A 17,743-nucleotide genomic window follows, 5' to 3' on the forward strand; every position below is an offset into this window, starting at 1 on the left:
AAATAAAAGACACTGTTGAATTCGCAGCCCTTGAATTAAGGGATCTGGGTGATTTCTTGTTTTGTTTGATCAACGTTTTGCAGGTTCTGAATCAATGCAAGGGGAGAAGAAAAACCTGCGGAAAATCCGCAGGTAAATCCACAGCAAAGCCTGCAGGAAAATCCGCAGGTGCGGAGGTTGAAGATGATGATGTGGAACATGGACCGGTTGATTACGCGTGCAAGGCGTTGATTCGCCAGCCAATGCCTCCATCCTCTCTCAGCGCGCGTGTCTTCGTCTCGTTGGCCAGTTAACCAGAGTACTCTTTCTTTCCACTCACGATTGGCTGCAGCAAATCACTGGGGCCCAACGTTTGACTCATTTGAATTTTCTCATTAGCATTGTAGTTTTTTAATTTATTGTTTCTTGGTTTGTTCATTGACAGTGAAATAAAGTAGCCCAGTTGGCCACGCAAAAGGACTTGTAACCAAGAGAGGGTGTGTTTGATCCCTATCCCATGCAGTTTATTTTTCAGGATTTTCTTCTACAGATCCAGTAAAGCGCTCTCCTCACTCCTATGATGGATCCTCACGACTCCTCCGTTAGATCTCCCCAACGACAAGATCTGGAGGCCAAGAATGCTGGTCTATCATACACCCTCATCAACCTGCAGCACCTGATCACTCGCCCAGGTTTTTTTATTCTTTTATTATTGTTTTTTTACTTTTATAGTTATTATTTCTTTTTTTGTTTTCTTAATTATTTCTTTTAAAACCAAATTTAATCTTTTTATATAACAAAATTTATTTTAAATAGAATTAGTTTTAGTTAATAATTTTAATTAAATAATTTAGGCTTAATTTTAATAATCTTCATTAGTTAAATAATTAGGGTAATTAGTTATTAATGTTAGGTTTCCAAACCCTGATTTTTATTTTTGGCTAACTATTTTCATCATGACTATTAATCACTGTTTCCCCCTTACCCTAGAAACTTTTAGGTAGGTGTTGCCCATTAACTGTAAGCTAAGATTTTTTAGTTTTTTTGCCATAAGGCTTTTAACCCTGTTTTTTCTAAACTTCATATTCCATCGCGATCTTCTCTTCTCATCCCATACTCCATTGATTGTCGAATGTTCTCTATTTAATTTTCTTCCTTATTTAATTTGTGTCTTTAATTTTAATTATTTATTTATTTAAATTTCTGTCTTTATTTAATTTGTGCCTTTAATTTTAATTATTTATTTATTTAAATTTCTGCCTTTATTTTAATTCATTTATTTTTTCTGCCTTTTAAAATTATAGAAAAAGTGTATAGGCTTGCAAAGGTTTTTTTGTAATAGTTAGGTTTTTATTTTCGCGCTCCATTCTTCCTCTATTATGTAACTTCCCCAAAGCCTTGTAATAGTTGTAGGTTTATTTTCCGCCTTTAAATTCTGTATTTTTTTAAACTGCGTGGTTAGTAATCTTAGGGAGTGCAAGCCTTGAACTGAAGTAGCATCACTAATTACAAGATAAATATCTGAATTAACCACCTGATTGTGCCACACACGCACCCTTTAGGGTAATCCCTCTGGTTGCCTTGTTGCCTTATTATTGTTGCCTTGTTGCCTTATTATTATTGCCTTGTTACCTTATTGATTATGCCTTAAAATAGTCAAGTCCCTCGATTCCGAGGATACCTAAAGCAAAGGTTGCCTTATTCATTGATATCATCAATTTTCACTACAACGAGGAAGGGCTTTTAAAGCGCTTTTTTTGGCCTTTAACAGCGCTTTAAAGCGCTGCCAAAGCCAGCGCTGGCATAGGCTACGAAAGCGCTTTTAAAAGCGCTCTGGTAGGCCCCCCTATAAGAGCGCTTTTCTGGAAAAAACGCTCTTGTAGGCCCCCCTTTAAGAGCGCTTTTCAGGAAAAAGCGCTCTGGTAGGCCCCCCTTTAAGTGCGCTTTTTCCAAAAAAGCGCTGTGATAGGCCCCCCTGTGAGAGTAAAAAATAAAAAAAAAAATGCAACATACTAAAGCGCTTTTGTAAAAGCGCTCTTATAGGGTGGGCTTTAAGAGCGCTTTTTCCAGAAAAAGCGCTCTGATAGCCCCCCCTATAAGAGCGCTTTTACAAAAGCGCTTTAGTATGTTGCTTTTTTTTTTTTTTTTGCTTTTTTATTAATCTTTGGCAGCGCTTTTAAAAAGAAGCGCTTTAGTATGTGGGCCTTTAAGAGCGCTTTTTAGAAAGCGCTTTAGTAGCTAAATGAGGTATTTTAATGTGCAGCCTGTAATTTAATCCTCCCAGTCGACCTGTAATATTTTCGACCTGTAATATGTTTTCAGCCTGTAATATTTTCGACCTGTAATTTATTTTCGACGATATTATTTCAGCCATCAGTAAGACAATATATATATATATATATATATATACTAATATAATACCATTATAATATCCCAAATTATATATATACATCATTACAACATCAATAATATTATAGTACTTCAATTCGACACAAATCCTACATGAAAAAGCGCTTAATATAAAAATGACACAAATCCTCTTTTATTTCTTCCAACTTAAGTTTCGGGTATCCAGCGGCACGGAATTCGTCAAGGTACTACAAAACAAAAACAAAATATGAATGATACATTTAGTTAAATGTAATAAATTATATGAAATTATCTTAAGTTATAAATTCATACCGTGAGCGGAATCTCTAATTGATTTGCCTGAAGGATTTCTTTCATAAACCTCAATACAAAGTATCCGCAATCGTAACTGTTTTTCTGTTGCGGACACTACATAGAAAAACAAATAAGATTCTATAGTTGTGCATTGTTTTATGAAGTAGCATAAATATATTATAAGCAACATTGTGAAAAATAATGTACCTGCACTTGGATCCAAGTAATGTTGCTAGATTTAGTTCGGGATACCTGTGCGTCCCGTTGACTTCGGAACACTTGTATTGATCTAATTAACAAATATATAAAAGCATATGTTTAGATCAATCCCACAAATAAGTAAATATATATATAAATATACACGAATATATATTTAGAACGATCCCACTTACAAATCAACGATGTCCTTCATGGCCGGATAATTGGTCCATTCACCATTTACCGAATTCAGATAATATACGACTTCCCTTATAGGGTTGATAGCAAGCAGCAACCAGTGTGCTCTATAAATAAAAACAATAGGTTATATGAAAATTTTGCTATACACAAAAGAAACAGAGATTAGATGAACAAAGAATGAGAAACTAACCCTACTGGTCGGGTATTATACGCCCAAAGATGCAGACATTCTGTATTGCCGGTGGACATGAATCTATCGACTAATCGCTGTCTAACTGATTCCCGTTCCGAAGCAATTGCCATTCCGCTGCAATGGGCGGAAGACACGAAACGGAATCTGTTAGACAACGGAGTCCCGCGCAACACTCTGTCATACAACAACCTTAAATAAAAACATAATAAACATTAGATTATTTTCATTGAAATGTGTAAATAAATTATATTGTGGGACTAATTAAATAATATATCGGATGAGGGAATATTACCGGATGTATGAGTGCATGTTATTGACGCCTAGTTGATCATGCTTAAAAATCTCCTCCAAGTCATCAAGTGTAATAAGTGACTTGAATTCAATACCGAAGACACTCTCATCCATAACGATTTCACGTAAAGCACCATCCTTCAAATCGGACATATCAACCATTGTTACGAGCGTCGACCGGTACCGAGGCACAAAAGCACCGCCTTTTTTTCCCGCTGGCTTCGGAGGACCAGTGGGTGGTACGGTACGAACTTGCTGCGTCACTTGTTGTGACTCTCGAGCGGATGCCTAAAAATCATATAAGTTAGGTAAAATATAAAATCATGCAGATTTAGATTCAGATTAATTATTAACACTTTAAATGTACCTCTTTTAGTGATGCAACAGACTCCTCCTCCTGTAAAATCCCTTTACCCTTAACTGTGGGTTTTATAGGAGCAGTCTAAAATTAAAATGTAAAAAATAATTAATAAACGGTTTAGAATTGACATTCGAAAACTAAATGATTCATAATCGTTTTCAATATACCTCATCACTAATGGTAATGAGCTCCGAGGGCCATGCAACAAATGATCCTATTGCATCTCGCAGCAATGTCGTCTCTGAGACCATGTCAGGTACCGGTAGCATCGCATCATGATCTACTACAACATCCACCGATACTTTCAGGTGTCCATCCAGGAGCGGTCTATGGTGAAGTAAATCTCCCAAAGTGTTGTGCACTTTTCCCTTGCCAACTAGTCGATAACTCGGTTCCGATAAGTATAGTTGGCAAGATGAAATGCCCTAAACCAATAGTAAATATAAAGTCATTATCATTAATAAAATAGAACAATTTAAAAGGAAAAAAAATTATAATTACCTCGGGAAATTTCCTTTGATAGTTGATACTAGCCTTATCACTAGTTTCTTTCACCGATGAAGTGTTGCACTTTTCTCTCATATACGCCTCTTTATCTCTTTGCAATTTAGAGACTTGTGCTTGCAATTCCGCCAACTTTTGCAACACTTCTTCATTTGAAGGATTTATTCTCCTAGGACTCTTGTAAAAATAGGTTGGAGTCACACCATGACCCTTACCCCTCACCCGACCGGGATACTCAGGAGCATCTAGTGCTCTACTAAGTACGCTCCCCTCACCGGTGGATGCCGATTGCGACAAGGTCTCCTGTAATTCATTTACATTAAAAAATAATTTATATATTAAAAAACATTTGATTTAATTAAAGACACAGTATTATACTTACACATTCAGTAAAAACTCTCTGAACTTCGGGATCGACAGCATGATCCTTGCCCACACGAGCTTCCCTCCACAACACATGTTCAGGAAGTGAGGTTTCCTCACTTTTAGTCTCCTCTAACTATGCATTGACATAAATGATAAAATCGTCAAATAAAACACATTTAGACAATTAATTAAAACGCATTTCTATTTACTTACAATTTTATCCTCCAAGCGTGCATATCCCAAACGCCCTTTTTTGTATGGATATGCGGGTTTGGATGCTCTCGCACTATTCTTGGCACTCCTTTTCCGAAAATCTTCATCTCTTTGCTCTACAAACTTAGCCCAATCTTCTTCACCAATGAAGATCTCATACTTTTTTGGCCGTCCCGGTGCCTCTTCAAGAAAGTTTCCATCTTTATCCTTAAGATAAGTGTTTGTCAAAAAAGCTTTCCACCCTCTATATCTTTTGCCGGCCAAACCAAGTATGTAGCGTCTACGATCATCTGGTATCTCAAAAGTCCTCTGCAAAAAAACATACTCATAGTGTGTTAGTATAAGTAATTTAAACAATTTATCGTCAACATAATAACAACAATTAACCATATATGATATATACCTGAAGCTCGTCCCAAATCGCTTTTTTTTTCGCATCCAAGTCTTCGCTTTTCAGATTCCATTTAGCTACGGAGACCGGAATATGCATACGAACAAGTGTACCAATATAACTTGTCAACTTTGCAGAATTAGGACCAATTGCTTGTTTATCAGAATTCCATTCCAATCGGTATACTAATCCTTGGTCTCTATGTCGAACGATTCCCTTCATGATAGTGATGCCTCGTGCAACTTCTTTTGCTTCAGTATCAGGTGGAGCATTTGTATCCGTGGCATCTCTTTCTTGAGCATCTCTTTCTTGTGAGTTTTCAGGTGGAGCATCTCTATCCGGAGCCATTTAACCTGTATCAAACAAACTAAAGCACATTAGTACACTATTAATAAGCTAACAATCTATACAAGTAAAATGGAAGTCAAACCATGCATGTACAAGTAAATCAGAAACGAAATCGGTACAAATCAAAATAAGCGTCAAAAAATAAAGTTGTCGGAATTGAACGAAATTTACATGGCTATGGTAAAATGTCCCCACGGACTCAAAAATAAAGTCGGTTTTCCGAAATTCAGACCCTAAGCCCGACTTTTGATTACGGGCAGAAGCAAAACCGATAAAAAAACAGTCCCGAAATGAACATATAAGTGCATGAGCAGCTCCGGAATCGTCAAAATAGTATAGTTACATGTAAAGAAGTCGACAAACGGATACATGGTTCAAAAGTTATGTACAAAACGAGAGTATGCACCAAAATTGAATAAGTACTATACTATTGATTAAAACAATCGGTACAAATTGAATAAAACAAATTAGTCGGAATATGTATACTATTACCTTTATCACTAACGTCTCTTTCTTTTCTTGGTAGGATTGTGTTCTACGCGTCTCTTAACAACGCGGACGGTTGGATTGATCCAAATACCCTCATTATGATCATTTCTAGTACAAGATTCATTCTCATTTTGATCGTTTCTTGTACAAGATTCAATGCCAACACCAATATCACCTTGATCTTCAATGTTTTCATCTACTATTTTGTTAGATAAAAGCACTATAGACCATTTCGTACTTGTCGGATCATTGACACAGAACACTTGTTTAGCTTGAGAGGCTAAAATGAAAGGCTCATCTTTGTACCCTACCCTATTGAGATCCACTTGCAAAAATCCTGACTTATCCATTCGTATGCCACTATTATTTTCAACCCACTTGCAACCAAATACAGGAATCTGAAACTTCGCGTAATCAAACACCAAAATGCGCTCGATAACCCCAAAATATGACAAATTTGCAAATTTCGGATTTAAGTCATTCGCACTTGATATGTGCATTGCTTCAGCTACCAAGGTAACACCACTATTTTGCATAGTACTTTTATCATCCTGTTCTTTGGTATAAAATGTGTATCCATTAATAGCGTATGCGCTATAAGAAAGCACAATTACAGTTGGACCATAGGCTAAACATCTCAACCTTTCTGTTACTGAAGCAGGATCTGAACGATACTTTGAATAAATATGATCCCTAAACCACGGTATGAAACTTCGATTGTGCTCTCGTACTATCCAGTTCTCATTTCTATTTGGATTTAAATCTCGGAGAACAACCTTGTGCATTTCAACATACGGCTCAACCTCAATCTCATTGTGCAGAACATACAAGTGCGCTTGATCCCGTTCGACCATTGATACTGTCACAACTTTATTTCCAATTAGCCTTTTTCCTTCTTTTTTTTCGACAATATGAGATTTGGGGAGTCCAATTGATTGAACATTTGACAGATATTCAGTACAAAACTCAACCGCTTCTTCAACAACGTATCGTTCGGCAATACAACCCTCCGGTCGACTTCTGTTTTTCACGTACCCTTTTAATATTTTCATATAACGTTCAGCAGGGTACATCCATCTCATATAAGCTGGTCCGCACAATTGTGTCTCTTTCACAAGATGAACGACTAGATGAACCATTATGTCAAAAAACGAGGGAGGAAAATACATTTCAAGATCACATAAAGTAACAACTATCTCTTTTTGCAATGTTGGTAAGATCGCGGGATCGACCACCTTACTGCAAATTGACCTGAAGAAGAAACACAGCTTAGTTATTGCGCTTCTTACTTTTTCTGGCAGAATAGAACGTATACCTATTGGTAAAAAATGTTCCATTATAACATGACAATCATGCGTCTTCAAACTCTTTAACTTGAGGTCTTTCATGGACACAAGTCTTCTAATATCTGAAGAGTAGCCTTCTGGAACTTTAACTTCACTGAGGAACTTACACAATGTTTTCTTCTCCTTTCTAGATAGAGTGTAAACAGCAGGTGGCAGATATGTTCGTCTTCCTTTCGTCACGGGTCTCAATTCAGTTCTCATCCCCATGTTTACCATGTCATTCCTTATGTTAACGCCATCCTTAGACTTTCCTGGTATATTGAGTAACGCACCTATAACGCTGTCAAATACATTTTTTTCAATATGCATAACATCCAGGAAATGTCTTACGTACAACGACTTCCAATATGGAAGTTCAAAAAAAATGGACTTCTTCTTCCACCCACCCTTGACAAGTGAATGTGCAAAAGGCTTGCCAAACTGAGTGCTCACATCTTTCACCTTTTCAAAAATTTGATCACCTGACAAAAAAGGCGGGGCTGTACCATGTTCGGCCTTTCCGTTGAATGCTTTTCTCCACCCACGGTAGTGATGATTAGAATTTAAGAATCTACGATGACCGAGAAAGACATTCTTCTGACAAAGATCCAATCGTGTCGTATCGGTTTCATCTTCACAAACGGGACACGCCTTTTGACCTTTATTGCTGTACCCGGATAGATTTCCGTATGCTGGAAAATCATTAATTGTTCCAAACAACATCGCCCTCAAGTTGAAACTTTCCTTCCTATACCCATCGTAAACCTCCACACCGTTGTCCCACAAAAACTTTAAATCTTCGATTAACGGTGCCAAGTATACGTCTATGTCATTCCCTGGTTGTTTAGGCCCAGAAATTAGCATTGATAACATCATGTACTTACGCTTCATACATAGCCACGGAGGTAGGTTATAGATCATAAGAATCACAGGCCATGTGCTATGCGAGATACTTTGAATACCATGCGGGTTCATTCCATCAGTAGACAATGACAACCGAAGGTTTCTTGCTTCTTTTCCAAATTCAGGATAATCAGTATCAACTTTCATCCATTGTGGTGAGTCTGCCGGATGTCGCAACTTTCCATCAATAATTCTTTCATCTGCATGCCAAGTCAAGTGTCTTGAATCGGTCTCACTACGATACATGCATCTAAATCTCGGAATTATAGGAAAATACCATAAGACTTTAGCAGGAGACAACTTTTTCTTATATCGAGGGGCACCACATTTAGGACACTCATTCAACGCTGCATACTCGTTTCAAAACAAAACGCAATCGTTTGGACATGCATGTATCTTATCATAGCTCATGCCAATAGAGGACAACATCTTTTTGGCTTCATACGTTCGATTGGGAAGAACATTATCCTCTGGTAGCATATCTTTCATAAGGGCTAATAACTCTGTGAAACTTTTATCCGACCATCCATTGTCCGCCTTTAAGTTGTAAAACTTTAACACCGCAGACAATCTTGTGAATTTTGAACAACCATCATACAACGGTTTCTCTGCATCGCTTACCAACCTCTCAAACATTTTGGGACAATCCGCAAGATCTTCTTCAAGCGCTTCTGCAATCTCCTCGACTCGATCGCAATCGTATGTGTCTGTGCAATCGTCGTTTGAAGCATACTTCCTATTACAACTCGACCCAGCATTCCCGTTACTTTTCTCACCATGCATTGTCCAACATGTATAACTTCTATCAATTCCAAACCGTAGTAAATGGGATCCCAACTGTTTCCCATCAACCTTATCCCCATAACAGCAACCCAAGCAAGGACACGGCATTCGAAGCGGGTCTTCGGAGTGCTTAACCGCAAACTCAACGAATTCCCATACCCCTTTCTCGTACTCTTTCGACAATCGGTTTGATCTCATCCATGTCTTATCCATGACTTAATTAAGCTAAACAAATGCTTCTTGGTTTCTCTATCAGGTACTAAGGAATTCTGTCAAGATAATAAATAGCTATCATCATAATAGAATACCTAATCAGAATACCCGATTTCTTAAAGAAGACATTACCTTATTTCAAGGTAATATAAGTCCACAAACCAAAAAATTGGTTGAGAGACACTAAATTGATATTAAATAGAACCATAAACAATAAACTATAAGCAGAAAATAACAAACTATAAGCAAGAAGAAAGGGATAGTAACCTGAATTAGACTTGATGTGGGAGATGGTAGGTTTGAATCGGCGTTGTACAAGTAGAAACCAGAGACTTCAAAGTAACTGTAAAATTAAACACACATACACACGATGCAGTTAAATACAAATATTATAAAAGTGAAGGAAGTATATGCAAACTGTAGCATATTCAACTATTTGTTCAATACCATTATTAAGACCAAAAACTACCCTCTACAGAGGAATAAGAATATATTAGGATTCTAGTTCTACAAAACATTAGTTAGTGGTTGCATTTGTGAAAGCATTTATGAACTGCCTTCAAAATATATGGTTGTTGTGTCTCAATGTCTTCAAGTATTAATAAAAAGAGATAATACTAGTACTGCTAAGCCTCAAACTGAGACTTATCTATAATGAAACAGTGTGCAATTCTCATTAAAAAAACCCTATAAATAGTACCATAAAATATAATAGAAGTAGACAAATCTCACTTTCAATTTCAAAAAGTAAGAGTGGCTAAGCATAGATAGGATAAGGATGGCCACGGTTCAGTCAATAATATTTTATAAGAAGTTTAATTATCAAATACCACTAGGTGGAATAACTTAAACACGTACAGGAAGATGACTGACCAAAATTTATTAACTCAAATAAGTGCTTTTTATTTTATCAAATAAGTGATTTTTTAATAGTCACTAAATCACGAAAGTAACGAGAATTAACATATCTTTTCCATGCATGCATGCTTTGAATTAATAAGAATGTTATTCTATCGTTAATTTCAAAGGATACTATTAAATCTTAATAATCAATAAGATAGCACTCAAAATATCTTCACTAATTTGTCGGTGTCGTGTTGTATTTACACACAACATAACCTACAATCACTCAAATTATCTTCACTCTTTTATGAATATATTTCAACAAGAATCCAATTTCCAAACCAAATATAATCCGGGAATTTTCAAAAAAGAGTCATTAAAATGCAATCCTATCAATTACTATTTCTCTTCCCTAAATGCACCTGGACATGTTATAATATCATCAAGTGTAACAAGAAAATTAGTAAGTAAGCGTCCGGTTCATTCACCATAGATGCATGTTTCAGCATAACCGATCCGATTGTCATATTTCGGCATGATATCTCAACTTCACCACTCAATCGACACTAGTAAAAATAACTATAATGTTTCAGCTTAATTGAAAATGATTAAAACCTAAGCAGTATGAATAAGAAGTATGAAGAGAACACTAGAATACAGAATCCTCTCTCAGCATATTCAAAAACCTAAGCAGTATGAATAAGAAGCAGAAGAGAACACTAGAATACAGAATGATATGAACCAGATGATTCAATATGAATAAGAAGCAGAAGAGACAACATAGAAATTACCTAAAGGGATGCAGCAAACCAGAGGCGGAGGGAGAACGGAGAACGACACTGAAGCGGCGGAGACGGCACTGCACTGAAGCGGCGGAGACGGCTGAAGGTCGTGGCAGGTCGTGGCGGAGGTCGTGGCGGAGGATTGAAATTGATTTAGGGAAGAAATTGATTTAGGGATTCTGTGTTATGTCGCGAAGGAGAAAGATACTGAGAAGCGCTTCTGAAATTAATTGGGGCAAGTTTAATTTGTTTTATTTTAAAACACCTACGAGGGCGCTTCTGAAAAGCGCTTTAGAAGGGCCACCTATGCCAGCGCTTTCTCTTAAAAAGCTCTTTTGTAACCCCCCCCTTTAAGAGCGCTTTCAAAAGCGCTTTCATATCCCCCACTATAAGACCCCTATAAGAGCGCTTTTGAAAAGCGCTGTCATACCCCCCCCCCCCCCTTTAAGAGCGCTTTTAGAAAGCGCTTTCATAGCCCCCCCTATAAGAGCGCTTTTGAAAAGCGCTTTCATTACCCCCCCCCCCCTTTAAGAGCGCTTTTTTAGCGTGTTTTTTTATTTTGTTTTTAGTGCAACCTATAACAGCGCTTTTTACTAGAAGCGCTTTAGTAGGTGTGCTGCTAAAACTTAAATTTGGCGTAGTGTTTGTCCCTCGAAGTTGCCTCGGTAAAACATGATGATTGTCCTAATTGCTAAGGTATCCTCGCAAGATGCCTAAAAAATTAATGACTATTATATCCTTCCCTTAGACTACCTACCCTCTTTATGGTAGGGACAGTCTTATGGCGAACGATACTCTCGATGACCCTTAAATATCCAATTGAAAGACTTCCTGCCCTCTCATGGTATGGATAGACCCTTTCGCCCGAAAGACTTAAAGAGCAAGAAAGACAATCTTAGGGTAGGTGTTCTTAAATGCTTGCTCACATTCAATTCAACTTTCAAATTACTTTTCACACCTCTCTATTCAAATACTTTCAAAACAAGGCTACGCTTATTTACAAGCTAAAGTCCTTAACGAAGTTTTTACTATTCAGACACGACACTTCAAACTTTTCAGACTAACAAGTGAGATAAGCAATTAAGAGCCCATGGATAATCATGGATACACAGGGTGCTTTACACCTTCCTTTTGTATAACTTACCCCCCGAACTCAAAATGTTTCAAAGGTCTTTCCTGTTCTTTTTGCCTTTCCAATTGGATAAAATAAAAGTCGGTGGCGACTCTTGCTATCCGCACATTTCAATAAAGTCAGTTCACCGTATTACACTCTGATACCACTATTGTAACACCCTTCTAAACCCCGCAGAAAATTAACAATAATCAGAGTAAAACATGAAAAGGGCATTACAATTCCAGCAAAATAAACAAATATTCATGTCATGCCATAAAAGGAACGATAAACCAAAATTATCCAGATAACATGTAAACATCCGGAATCGAAGACTCATAATTCAACCATAAAACAAATAGCCAAAAATAAGAGTTTATCAGTTAACTCTAAATAACGTTGCCAGTGTTACACGACCAGAGCATGACACGGACCCAACTGACTCTAACGAATTACTTGACGAGCTAGTCCTCACCAAGTACAAAAGCTACTCCTCAGTCTGAAAAATAACAACAGTAAGGGTGAATCTCATTCACATTTAACCAATGTTATAAGATATAAATAATAAAATATCAATCACATATTATTCACCCAATTACAGTTATGATCAGATTCACCACAACATAATTAATTACAACAATTACACAATCATCACATATTATAACATTGGACAATCTTCCATTCATGTTATAATAATACAAGTGCCTAATGCAATGCAACTATATGCATGTGGTACCAACATGGGATAACCCATCTGACCGATCCACCACCATAATGATTCGGCTACTTCTCTCACTAATTCCACACAATGGGAATTATATACCATTGTCCCACCACCATAACGGATACAACCCACAACATGATTATGAAATGCATGCATCACATACAGCATTCTAATCACCAACACCAATCAACTGAATATCATAATCATCAACTAACACAACAATCAATAGCCACACATAGTTATGCTGTTTCTCAACCATCACAAACATATAGTTTACATCAACAATATATGTATATTAATCATCAATCACAACCACGACATTATAACAGATAAAGCATTCACCACTGTACTTGTACGCATAAACCATCACAACCAAATAAACTCGAGTGTTTTAAAAATAAATCGAGTCACGACTCAAAACACCATTTTATTGTATAAATCATTTAATTAGCTTCGCTGTGGCACCAAAATCTGACTTACGGTTTGAAAGATATGGGTTTTAGAAAATAAATTAATTTTTCAAAAAGCATTAGTGGTAACCGGTTACTGAAACCAGGGTAACCGGTTACTGACTTTCAAAATAACCCCCATGCTGTTTTTAGTATGGGTAATCGGTTACTTCCCTTTTGGTAACCGATTACCGACTCACAAAATGCCATTTTTGCTGTTTTTACTATGAGTAATCGATTACCCACCCTATGGTAACCGATTACTTCGAGTCTGCAACCTAAAATCACCATTTTTACAGCACCTGTATCAATTCCCAACCATACCAGAACGTACCATAACGTATTGCAACATCAAATAGCATCAACAAACACAATTTGGCATGTTTATAACTCATTTCAAACATCCAATTACTACCATACACAATCAATACAAACAATTCAACAATTCTCCCAAACCTAACATCCTAAAACCTAAACATAACCCAATTGATACAAACAACATGCTCAATCTATCCTACTATCTATAATCCCATAATAGAAGTTAAACGGAAGAGTCCCCCCCTTACCTGAAGGTTGATTCTTCGTTCTTCCTCTCTTCGCACTTCCTCGCTTCTCTACTCTTTCACGTTCAGACTTCTCTTCTCTTTTGGTTCTATTTTCACAAATCCTTCTCTTTTTCTATTTTATGAAAATAAGTTTATTATTAACAATGGGCTTCACAACTGACACCCCCCTTCTACTAAAAGCAACACTGGCCCATTAGCCTTATTATTCCATTTTTCTTAAATAACTCAAATAATTCTAATATTTAATCCAAAAATCAATTAAATTAAATAAATAATTTTATGGGGTGCTACAGAAATCGGTGTGGTGTCGGATATTTTGTCTTTGGCGAAAAGAATGTTCGTTGGTCTTTTTGTTAACAATGTTTCTTTTCGTATTGGTGACAGTTATTCTACTTCTTTTTGGCACTCTTTATGGATGGAGGAGGGCATAATAAAGTTGTTATTTCCGTCTTTATTTGCTATTTCTTTTTTACAGGATGTTTTCGTTGCTTGTATGGGAGCTTGGATCAGTGATGTGTGGGTGTGGAATGATTTAGGGATCCCTTTGGTCCCGACGGGTTTCGAGGGAGAAGCGGTTTCGTTGAGAGCTTTGTTGGATCATTACCGTCCGGTTGTAGACTCTTCTCTGTCGAGGGTTGGTTTGAAGGACCGTGTGGGGTGGCGTCCGTTGGCCGACGGGTCTTTTACTGTCTCTTCTTGCTATAGTGTTATGGTTAAGGGCTTTATGAAATTTGGTCCTCCTAATCGTTATGATTTTGTGTCTCCTCTTTTATGGAAGGGTGATTTTCCGCTAAAAGTCAAAGCTTTCGGATGGATATGTTTCAAGTATAGGATTCCCACAAAGGATTTGTTAAAGAATCGAGGTATTTTATCTTATAATTCTAATCTTGGTTGTGTTTTTTGTGATGATGACTTAGAGTCTCCCGCCCATCTTTTCTTCTTGTGTCGTAAGGCGGATGAGGTTTGGAAGGAAGTGGCTTTTTGGATTGGAATGCCTAATTATAAAGAGGTGGATTTTAAGGAGAGTTTTTGGAGATGGAGTTCTTTTTGTAAATCCAAGAAAGTTAGTAAAGGAAATGTGGGGTGTGTTTGGTTGGCAATTATTTGGAGTATATGGCTCTTTAGGAACAATATGATTTTTAAGAACTTAGTGTGGAATTTCCGCGATGTTGTGTGGAGTTGTAAAGCTCTCATTTGAAGGTGGTCTTTTATTAGGAATATTCCCCATATCAATTATAACTTTTATGAGTTTGACAAAAACCCTTTATTTTACTTAAGTTAGGTTCCAATTGATGAGTAATTTTCTCAGGGACTTTAGCCTCTTCTTTTGTAATCTTGTTCCGTGAATTTTTGTTCTCATCAATATAACTTGCTTAAAAAAAATGATAATAGATTAAGTTTTTTCATTATTAATCAATACTAATAAAAAATATATCTTAGTAAGAATTTTTCAGTGTCAATCAAATATCAATAAAAAAATTTATTATCAATCAATAGTTGTAAAAAGAATATAAACAAAATCTAATAAATTTTTTCTTTTTATTCCCGTTCAAGAACATAAACCCTATAAAATTCTTCTTCTTCTCTTAAAGTTCTTCCTTTCTATCAAACATTTTTCTTTGTAAATTAATTTTATTTTGAACCACCATTTTATTTTGCTTTAACATTAAATTGTCATCAAAATTGTAAATGTTAATTATGTTTTGAAGAATGATATTTTAATCCAACAATTATGATATAACTTATATTCCACTAATTAAGCACCTCGATGGAAGTTTTTTCCCAAAGCATGTCTAAAAAAATGAACAATGTCAATTGTTCTCACAAAGAATCCAGAAAACTCTTTCTATTGTTTTAAAAATGTCTCCCTATTTTTTACCTGCCTTTCTCTCACATTTTCATTTGTTAACCACCATATATTTAATTGATGATGGAAATGTTTTAATATAAATATGAAATCTACATTATTGTGGTGAGACATGAAGTTACTATTTTTCATAGTATCTTGATGAAAAATTTGCTCCGGTCAAAGTGCAAGCGGGCATGTTACTCTTGTAAAGATAGAAGCATTCAAAAAATTTATTAGGTGTTTAACGGTGGTTAGGATTTGTTAATGGCGTCGAGAACTCCCATACGGTAGTATTTATTGTGGTTTAGAGGACATGCTCACGTAAGGTGAGAGACTCTATATATGTGTTGAGTGCTTAGATATAAGTGTATGAGTTTGTTATCCTTTTCTCCCTTTGGGGGAGAGGTACTTATAGAGGCCTTGAACCTAGGGTTTCTTTAGAAAGGTCATCTCATCCTCCTAATCAATGATGGACTGTTGAATCCTTATTTTCAAGCTGGCATGAGCCAATTACTCACCCTGGACTTCTCTCTGCCTAAAAAACATTTTATCCCACGTTTGCATAACTAGGTGGAAGGGAAGTACTTGGGGGGCGACGGGATACCTCCTTGAGGGTGACATAAGATCGTCACCTTTCTTGGGGGGCGACTTATCGTCATCGCCCTAGATAGATCATTTATGAATATAACACTACACAGTCCCTCAAACTCTTTGACAGAGCACGAAGTGCTTTTGGACCGTGGTCTAGGGGAGTATCCCGAAGCCTTAGATTTCTCGATGATATGTGAGACATGCTATGTCTATTAGGCTCGGAGGTTTTATAAAGAGAAGTTGCATTATTTAGTCTTGTATAAGGAAACTCTAAGTCCTTCGAGAGTTTAATTAGCTTGGGAATTCTAAGTCCCTTAGGAAAATTCATATGTAGCTTGGCTGATGAGACTATAAGTCCCTTAGGCTAGAGTTCAGTCGTGCTTTTTGGGCAAAACTTTTATGTTTAATCTCGTCCGAGGAAACTATAAGTCCCTAAAACAAATGTTTAATTAGCCTAGCTAGGAAATCTAAGTCCCTCAGGCAAGTCATATTTAGCTTGGCTAGTAAGACTATAAGTCTGTTTACGGTGATTTCCGGTAAACAACCGCTAGTCCTCCAAACTATAAATATACTTTGGTTACTCGCAGGATCGACTAGATTGATCCTAGGACATAGTCAAATAGTTGTCTTTCGAGAGAATTTGGCTCATATTTGTTGGTCTTTTGCTTCGAAACTTGGTTGTAGTATGAACATGCAAATAACTTGCGAAATAAACTAACAAATAATGTACAACTGAAACATAAAACTGGTTATAAATGTAAATGAAAACTTTGACGTAAATGTAAAGAAATGTAAACTTCAGAAATGTAAAGTGCAAGAATGTAAAGACTTATCGAAAAGAAAACTAGAATTGAAGGAAAAAACTGGGCGAAGAGTAAAAGAAACTTAAAGACATTTTGATTCTGTAAATAGAAATACAAACATATTAAAGTGTGGTGTCATACGTACATTTTTCAGCGAACTCTTTCTCTTAACACTTGATACTTGAGTAATTTGTGAGTGATTTGTACAAAATGAACACCCTGGATCCTGATACTAAGACCCTTATTTATACTAATTCGACCCTAACGGTCCTACGCTAACGAAATGCCACGTTGCTCACATGCATGCGTTTCGAATCCCTGGGGCGCCATCTGTCCTTGTTCGGTTATACAGAATATTTCGAAATTCAAATCCTCCCGCCTGAATTCTCTTTCAATACGTGGCAACGTGATCTTTAGTGAGAATGCAATGAAACAAGCTAAACTTCAGTACTCTTTGTATTTCGAAAAACACTTAAGTCTCAAAGACAATCTATCTCGATTTAGTTTCGATTTCAATCATCTTCATCATAAATAACATCCTCAGAAATGGCCTTTAAAAGCCATTTATTCTCGAGAATGGCCATCGAAAGCCATTTTATTCTT

At 36.6% G+C, this 17,743-nt stretch overlaps 1 long non-coding RNA gene across 1 annotated transcript; it reads right to left on the reverse strand.

Annotated features, from left to right (window-relative positions):
• Window positions 1–2,439: 2,439 nt before the first annotated feature.
• LOC131634668 (uncharacterized) lies at window positions 2,440–2,920 on the reverse strand. Its single transcript, XR_009293606.1, has 3 exons — window positions 2,851–2,920; window positions 2,662–2,757; window positions 2,440–2,576 (listed from the first exon to the last, which is right to left on the reverse strand). It is a non-coding gene; the product is annotated as an uncharacterized LOC131634668 (long non-coding RNA).
• Between the last annotated feature and the right edge of the window lie 14,823 nt (window positions 2,921–17,743).

Source organism: Vicia villosa, unplaced genomic scaffold (assembly GCF_029867415.1).
Source record: "Vicia villosa cultivar HV-30 ecotype Madison, WI unplaced genomic scaffold, Vvil1.0 ctg.001325F_1_1, whole genome shotgun sequence".
Lineage (NCBI taxonomy): Eukaryota > Viridiplantae > Streptophyta > Magnoliopsida > Fabales > Fabaceae > Vicia > Vicia villosa.